We start from the raw sequence: 8,617 nt of genomic DNA, 5'->3' as shown, positions 1-8,617 counted from the left end.
GCGCGAGAGGGACAGGCAGAGAGCGCGAGAGGGACAGGCAGAGAGCGCGAGAGGGACAGGCAGAGAGCGCGAGAGGACAGGCAGAGAGCGCGAGAGGGACAGGCAGAGAGCGCGAGAGGGACAGGCAGAGAGCGCGAGAGGGACAGGCAGAGAGCGCGAGAGGACAGGCAGAGAGCGCGAGAGGGACAGGCAGAGAGCGCGAGAGGACACAGAGCAGGCAGAGAGCGCGAGAGGGACAGGCAGAGAGCGCGAGAGGGACAGGCAGAGAGCGCGAGAGGGACAGGCAGAGAGCGCGAGAGGGACAGGCAGAGAGCGCGAGAGGGACAGGCAGAGAGCGCGAGAGGGACAGGCAGAGAGCGCGAGAGGGACAGGCAGAGAGCGCGAGAGGGACAGGCAGAGAGCGCGAGAGGGACAGGCAGAGAGCGCGAGAGGGACAGGCAGAGAGCGCGAGAGGGACAGGCAGAGAGCGCGAGAGGGACAGGCAGAGAGCGCGAGAGGGACAGGCAGAGAGCGCGAGAGGGACAGGCAGAGAGCGCGAGAGGGACAGGCAGAGAGCGCGAGAGGGACAGGCAGAGAGCGCGAGAGGGACAGGCAGAGAGCGCGAGAGGGACAGGCAGAGAGCGCGAGAGGGACAGGCAGAGAGCGCGAGAGGGACAGGCAGAGAGCGCGAGAGGGACAGGCAGAGAGCGCGAGAGGGACAGGCAGAGAGCGCGAGAGGGACAGGCAGAGAGCGCGAGAGGGACAGGCAGAGAGCGCGAGAGGGACAGGCAGAGAGCGCGAGAGGGACAGGCAGAGAGCGCGAGAGGGACAGGCAGAGAGCGCGAGAGGGACAGGCAGAGAGCGCGAGAGGGACAGGCAGAGAGCGCGAGAGGGACAGGCAGAGAGCGCGAGAGGGACAGGCAGAGAGCGCGAGAGGGACAGGCAGAGAGCGCGAGAGGGACAGGCAGAGAGCGCGAGAGGGACAGGCAGAGAGCGCGAGAGGGACAGGCAGAGAGCGCGAGAGGGACCAGGCAGAGAGCGCGAGAGGGACAGGCAGAGAGCGCGAGAGGGACAGGCAGAGAGCGCGAGAGGGACAGGCAGAGAGCGCGAGAGGGACAGGCAGAGAGCGCGAGAGGGACAGGCAGAGAGCGCGGGAGGGACAGGCAGAGAGCGCGGGAGGGACAGGCAGAGAGCGCGGGAGGGACAGGCAGAGAGCGCGGGAGGGACAGGCAGAGAGCGCGGGAGGGACAGGCAGAGAGCGCGGGAGGGACAGGCAGAGAGCGCGGGAGGGACAGGCAGAGAGCGCGGGAGGGACAGGCAGAGAGCGCGGGAGGGACAGGCAGAGAGCGCGGGAGGGACAGGCAGAGAGCGCGGGAGGGACAGGCAGAGAGCGCGGGAGGGACAGGCAGAGAGCGCGGGAGGGACAGGCAGAGAGCGCGGGAGGGACAGGCAGAGAGCGCGGGAGGGACAGGCAGAGAGCGCGGGAGGGACAGGCAGAGAGCGCGGGAGGGACAGGCAGAGAGCGCGGGAGGGACAGGCAGAGAGCGCGGGAGGGACAGGCAGAGAGCGCGGGAGGGACAGGCAGAGAGCGCGGGAGGGACAGGCAGAGAGCGCGGGAGGGACAGGCAGAGAGCGCGGGAGGGACAGGCAGAGAGCGCGGGAGGGACAGGCAGAGAGCGCGGGAGGGACAGGCAGAGAGCGCGGGAGGGACAGGCAGAGAGCGCGGGAGGGACAGGCAGAGAGCGCGGGAGGGACAGGCAGAGAGCGCGGGAGGGACAGGCAGAGAGCGCGGGAGGGACAGGCAGAGAGCGCGGGAGGGACAGGCAGAGAGCGCGGGAGGGACAGGCAGAGAGCGCGGGAGGGACAGGCAGAGAGCGCGGGAGGGACAGGCAGAGAGCGCGGGAGGGACAGGCAGAGAGCGCGGGAGGGACAGGCAGAGAGCGCGGGAGGGACAGGCAGAGAGCGCGGGAGGGACAGGCAGAGAGCGCGGGAGGGACAGGCAGAGAGCGCGGGAGGGACAGGCAGAGAGCGCGGGAGGGACAGGCAGAGAGCGCGGGAGGGACAGGCAGAGAGCGCGGGAGGGACAGGCAGAGAGCGCGGGAGGGACAGGCAGAGAGCGCGGGAGGGACAGGCAGAGAGCGCGGGAGGGACAGGCAGAGAGCGCGGGAGGGACAGGCAGAGAGCGCGGGAGGGACAGGCAGAGAGCGCGGGAGGGACAGGCAGAGAGCGCGGGAGGGACAGGCAGAGAGCGCGGGAGGGACAGGCAGAGAGCGCGGGAGGGACAGGCAGAGAGCGCGGGAGGGACAGGCAGAGAGCGCGGGAGGGACAGGCAGAGAGCGCGGGAGGGACAGGCAGAGAGCGCGGGAGGGACAGGCAGAGAGCGCGGGAGGGACAGGCAGAGAGCGCGGGAGGGACAGGCAGAGAGCGCGGGAGGGACAGGCAGAGAGCGCGGGAGGGACAGGCAGAGAGCGCGGGAGGGACAGGCAGAGAGCGCGGGAGGGACAGGCAGAGAGCGCGGGAGGGACAGGCAGAGAGCGCGGGAGGGACAGGCAGAGAGCGCGGGAGGGACAGGCAGAGAGCGCGGGAGGGACAGGCAGAGAGCGCGGGAGGGACAGGCAGAGAGCGCGGGAGGGACAGGCAGAGAGCGCGGGAGGGACAGGCAGAGAGCGCGGGAGGGACAGGCAGAGAGCGCGGGAGGGACAGGCAGAGAGCGCGGGAGGGACAGGCAGAGAGCGCGGGAGGGACAGGCAGAGAGCGCGGGAGGGACAGGCAGAGAGCGCGGGAGGGACAGGCAGAGAGCGCGGGAGGGACAGGCAGAGAGCGCGGGAGGGACAGGCAGAGAGCGCGGGAGGGACAGGCAGAGAGCGCGGGAGGGACAGGCAGAGAGCGCGGGAGGGACAGGCAGAGAGCGCGGGAGGGACAGGCAGAGAGCGCGGGAGGGACAGGCAGAGAGCGCGGGAGGGACAGGCAGAGAGCGCGGGAGGGACAGGCAGAGAGCGCGGGAGGGACAGGCAGAGAGCGCGGGAGGGACAGGCAGAGAGCGCGGGAGGGACAGGCAGAGAGCGCGGGAGGGACAGGCAGAGAGCGCGGGAGGGACAGGCAGAGAGCGCGGGAGGGACAGGCAGAGAGCGCGGGAGGGACAGGCAGAGAGCGCGGGAGGGACAGGCAGAGAGCGCGGGAGGGACAGGCAGAGAGCGCGGGAGGGACAGGCAGAGAGCGCGGGAGGGACAGGCAGAGAGCGCGGGAGGGACAGGCAGAGAGCGCGGGAGGGACAGGCAGAGAGCGCGGGAGGGACAGGCAGAGAGCGCGGGAGGGACAGGCAGAGAGCGCGGGAGGGACAGGCAGAGAGCGCGGGAGGGACAGGCAGAGAGCGCGGGAGGGACAGGCAGAGAGCGCGGGAGGGACAGGCAGAGAGCGCGGGAGGGACAGGCAGAGAGCGCGGGAGGGACAGGCAGAGAGCGCGGGAGGGACAGGCAGAGAGCGCGGGAGGGACAGGCAGAGAGCGCGGGAGGGACAGGCAGAGAGCGCGGGAGGGACAGGCAGAGAGCGCGGGAGGGACAGGCAGAGAGCGCGGGAGGGACAGGCAGAGAGCGCGGGAGAGGACAGGCAGAGAGCGCGGGAGAGGACAGGCAGAGAGCGCGGGAGAGACAGGCAGAGAGCGCGGGAGGGACAGGCAGAGAGCGCGGGAGAGGACAGGCAGAGAGCGCGGGAGAGACAGGCAGAGAGCGCGGGAGAGACAGGCAGAGAGCGCGGGAGAGACAGGCAGAGAGCGCGGGAGAGACAGGCAGAGAGCGCGGGAGAGACAGGCAGAGAGCGCGGGAGAGACAGGCAGAGAGCGCGGGAGAGACAGGCAGAGAGCGCGGGAGAGACAGGCAGAGAGCGCGGGAGAGACAGGCAGAGAGCGCGGGAGAGACAGGCAGAGAGCGCGGGAGAGACAGGCAGAGAGCGCGGGAGAGACAGGCAGAGAGCGCGGGAGAGACAGGCAGAGAGCGCGGGAGAGACAGGCAGAGAGCGCGGGAGAGACAGGCAGAGAGCGCGGGAGAGACAGGCAGAGAGCGCGGGAGAGACAGGCAGAGAGCGCGGGAGAGACAGGCAGAGAGCGCGGGAGAGACAGGCAGAGAGCGCGGGAGAGACAGGCAGAGAGCGCGGGAGAGACAGGCAGAGAGCGCGGGAGAGACAGGCAGAGAGCGCGGGAGAGACAGGCAGAGAGCGCGGGAGAGACAGGCAGAGAGCGCGGGAGAGACAGGCAGAGAGCGCGGGAGAGACAGGCAGAGAGCGCGGGAGAGACAGGCAGAGAGCGCGGGAGAGACAGGCAGAGAGCGCGGGAGAGACAGGCAGAGAGCGCGGGAGAGACAGGCAGAGAGCGCGGGAGAGACAGGCAGAGAGCGCGGGAGAGACAGGCAGAGAGCGCGGGAGAGACAGGCAGAGAGCGCGGGAGAGACAGGCAGAGAGCGCGGGAGAGACAGGCAGAGAGCGCGGGAGAGACAGGCAGAGAGCGCGGGAGAGACAGGCAGAGAGCGCGGGAGAGACAGGCAGAGAGCGCGGGAGAGACAGGCAGAGAGCGCGGGAGAGACAGGCAGAGAGCGCGGGAGAGACAGGCAGAGAGCGCGGGAGAGACAGGCAGAGAGCGCGGGAGAGACAGGCAGAGAGCGCGGGAGAGACAGGCAGAGAGCGCGGGAGAGACAGGCAGAGAGCGCGGGAGAGACAGGCAGAGAGCGCGGGAGAGACAGGCAGAGAGCGCGGGAGAGACAGGCAGAGAGCGCGGGAGAGACAGGCAGAGAGCGCGGGAGAGACAGGCAGAGAGCGCGGGAGAGACAGGCAGAGAGCGCGGGAGAGACAGGCAGAGAGCGCGGGAGAGACAGGCAGAGAGCGCGGGAGAGACAGGCAGAGAGCGCGGGAGAGACAGGCAGAGAGCGCGGGAGAGACAGGCAGAGAGCGCGGGAGAGACAGGCAGAGAGCGCGGGAGAGACAGGCAGAGAGCGCGGGAGAGACAGGCAGAGAGCGCGGGAGAGACAGGCAGAGAGCGCGGGAGAGACAGGCAGAGAGCGCGGGAGAGACAGGCAGAGAGCGCGGGAGAGACAGGCAGAGAGCGCGGGAGAGACAGGCAGAGAGCGCGGGAGAGACAGGCAGAGAGCGCGGGAGAGACAGGCAGAGAGCGCGGGAGAGACAGGCAGAGAGCGCGGGAGAGACAGGCAGAGAGCGCGGGAGAGACAGGCAGAGAGCGCGGGAGAGACAGGCAGAGAGCGCGGGAGAGACAGGCAGAGAGCGCGGGAGAGACAGGCAGAGAGCGCGGGAGAGACAGGCAGAGAGCGCGGGAGAGACAGGCAGAGAGCGCGGGAGAGACAGGCAGAGAGCGCGGGAGAGACAGGCAGAGAGCGCGGGAGAGACAGGCAGAGAGCGCGGGAGAGACAGGCAGAGAGCGCGGGAGAGACAGGCAGAGAGCGCGGGAGAGACAGGCAGAGAGCGCGGGAGAGACAGGCAGAGAGCGCGGGAGAGACAGGCAGAGAGCGCGGGAGAGACAGGCAGAGAGCGCGGGAGAGACAGGCAGAGAGCGCGGGAGAGACAGGCAGAGAGCGCGGGAGAGACAGGCAGAGAGCGCGGGAGAGACAGGCAGAGAGCGCGGGAGAGACAGGCAGAGAGCGCGGGAGAGACAGGCAGAGAGCGCGGGAGAGACAGGCAGAGAGCGCGGGAGAGACAGGCAGAGAGCGCGGGAGAGACAGGCAGAGAGCGCGGGAGAGACAGGCAGAGAGCGCGGGAGAGACAGGCAGAGAGCGCGGGAGAGACAGGCAGAGAGCGCGGGAGAGACAGGCAGAGAGCGCGGGAGAGACAGGCAGAGAGCGCGGGAGAGACAGGCAGAGAGCGCGGGAGAGACAGGCAGAGAGCGCGGGAGAGACAGGCAGAGAGCGCGGGAGAGACAGGCAGAGAGCGCGGGAGAGACAGGCAGAGAGCGCGGGAGAGACAGGCAGAGAGCGCGGGAGAGACAGGCAGAGAGCGCGGGAGAGACAGGCAGAGAGCGCGGGAGAGACAGGCAGAGAGCGCGGGAGAGACAGGCAGAGAGCGCGGGAGAGACAGGCAGAGAGCGCGGGAGAGACAGGCAGAGAGCGCGGGAGAGACAGGCAGAGAGCGCGGGAGAGACAGGCAGAGAGCGCGGGAGAGACAGGCAGAGAGCGCGGGAGAGACAGGCAGAGAGCGCGGGAGAGACAGGCAGAGAGCGCGGGAGAGACAGGCAGAGAGCGCGGGAGAGACAGGCAGAGAGCGCGGGAGAGACAGGCAGAGAGCGCGGGAGAGACAGGCAGAGAGCGCGGGAGAGACAGGCAGAGAGCGCGGGAGAGACAGGCAGAGAGCGCGGGAGAGACAGGCAGAGAGCGCGGGAGAGACAGGCAGAGAGCGCGGGAGAGACAGGCAGAGAGCGCGGGAGAGACAGGCAGAGAGCGCGGGAGAGACAGGCAGAGAGCGCGGGAGAGACAGGCAGAGAGCGCGGGAGAGACAGGCAGAGAGCGCGGGAGAGACAGGCAGAGAGCGCGGGAGAGACAGGCAGAGAGCGCGGGAGAGACAGGCAGAGAGCGCGGGAGAGACAGGCAGAGAGCGCGGGAGAGACAGGCAGAGAGCGCGGGAGAGACAGGCAGAGAGCGCGGGAGAGACAGGCAGAGAGCGCGGGAGAGACAGGCAGAGAGCGCGGGAGAGACAGGCAGAGAGCGCGGGAGAGACAGGCAGAGAGCGCGGGAGAGACAGGCAGAGAGCGCGGGAGAGACAGGCAGAGAGCGCGGGAGAGACAGGCAGAGAGCGCGGGAGAGACAGGCAGAGAGCGCGGGAGAGACAGGCAGAGAGCGCGGGAGAGACAGGCAGAGAGCGCGGGAGAGACAGGCAGAGAGCGCGGGAGAGACAGGCAGAGAGCGCGGGAGAGACAGGCAGAGAGCGCGGGAGAGACAGGCAGAGAGCGCGGGAGAGACAGGCAGAGAGCGCGGGAGAGACAGGCAGAGAGCGCGGGAGAGACAGGCAGAGAGCGCGGGAGAGACAGGCAGAGAGCGCGGGAGAGACAGGCAGAGAGCGCGGGAGAGACAGGCAGAGAGCGCGGGAGAGACAGGCAGAGAGCGCGGGAGAGACAGGCAGAGAGCGCGGGAGAGACAGGCAGAGAGCGCGGGAGAGACAGGCAGAGAGCGCGGGAGAGACAGGCAGAGAGCGCGGGAGAGACAGGCAGAGAGCGCGGGAGAGACAGGCAGAGAGCGCGGGAGAGACAGGCAGAGAGCGCGGGAGAGACAGGCAGAGAGCGCGGGAGAGACAGGCAGAGAGCGCGGGAGAGACAGGGAGAGCGCGGGAGAGACAGGGAGAGCGCGAGAGAGACAGGGAGAGCGCGAGAGAGACAGGGAGAGCGCGAGAGAGACAGGGAGAGCGCGAGAGAGACAGGGAGAGCGCGAGAGAGACAGGGAGAGCGCGAGAGAGACAGGGAGAGCGCGAGAGAGACAGCGAGAGCGCGAGAGAGACAGCGAGAGCGCGAGAGAGACAGCGAGAGCGCGAGAGAGACAGCGAGAGCGCGAGAGAGACAGCGAGAGCGCGAGAGAGACAGCGAGAGCGCGAGAGAGACAGCGAGAGCGCGAGAGAGACAGCGAGAGCGCGAGAGAGACAGCGAGAGCGCGAGAGACAGCGAGAGCGCGAGAGAGACAGCGAGAGCGCGAGAGAGACAGCGAGAGCGCGAGAGAGACAGCGAGAGCGCGAGAGAGACAGCGAGAGCGCGAGAGAGACAGCGAGAGCGCGAGAGAGACAGCGAGAGCGCGAGAGAGACAGCGAGAGCGCGAGAGAGACAGCGAGAGCGCGAGAGAGACAGCGAGAGCGCGAGAGAGACAGCGAGAGCGCGAGAGAGACAGCGAGAGCGCGAGAGAGACAGCGAGAGCGCGAGAGAGACAGCGAGAGCGCGAGAGAGACAGCGAGAGCGCGAGAGAGACAGCGAGAGCGCGAGAGAGACAGCGAGAGCGCGAGAGAGACAGCGAGAGCGCGAGAGAGACAGCGAGAGCGCGAGAGAGACAGCGAGAGCGCGAGAGAGACAGCGAGAGCGCGAGAGAGACAGCGAGAGCGCGAGAGAGACAGCGAGAGCGCGAGAGAGACAGCGAGAGCGCGAGACAGACAGCGAGAGCGCGAGACAGACAGCGAGAGCGCGAGAAGACAGCGAGAGCGCGAGACAGACAGCGAGAGCGCGAGACAGACAGCGAGAGCGCGAGACAGACAGCGAGAGCGCGAGACAGACAGCGAGAGCGCGAGACAGACAGCGAGAGCGCGAGACAGACAGCGAGAGCGCGAGACAGACAGCGAGAGCGCGAGACAGACAGCGAGAGCGCGAGACAGACAGCGAGAGCGCGAGACAGACAGCGAGAGCGCGAGACAGACAGCGAGAGCGCGAGACAGACAGCGAGAGCGCGAGACAGACAGCGAGAGCGCGAGACAGACAGCGAGAGCGCGAGACAGACAGCGAGAGCGCGAGACAGACAGCGAGAGCGCGAGAGAGACAGCGAGAGCGCGAGAGAGACAGCGAGAGCGCGAGAGAGACAGCGAGAGCGCGAGAGAGACAGCGAGAGCGCGAGAGAGACAGCGAGAGCGCGAGAGAGACAGCGAGAGCACGAGAGAGACAACGAGAGCACGAGAGAGA

This window comes from Mustelus asterias, unplaced genomic scaffold (genome assembly GCF_964213995.1).
Source record: "Mustelus asterias unplaced genomic scaffold, sMusAst1.hap1.1 HAP1_SCAFFOLD_1960, whole genome shotgun sequence".
NCBI classification, from domain to species: domain Eukaryota; kingdom Metazoa; phylum Chordata; class Chondrichthyes; order Carcharhiniformes; family Triakidae; genus Mustelus; species Mustelus asterias.
Note: the sequence above shows the minus strand (reverse complement) of the source record.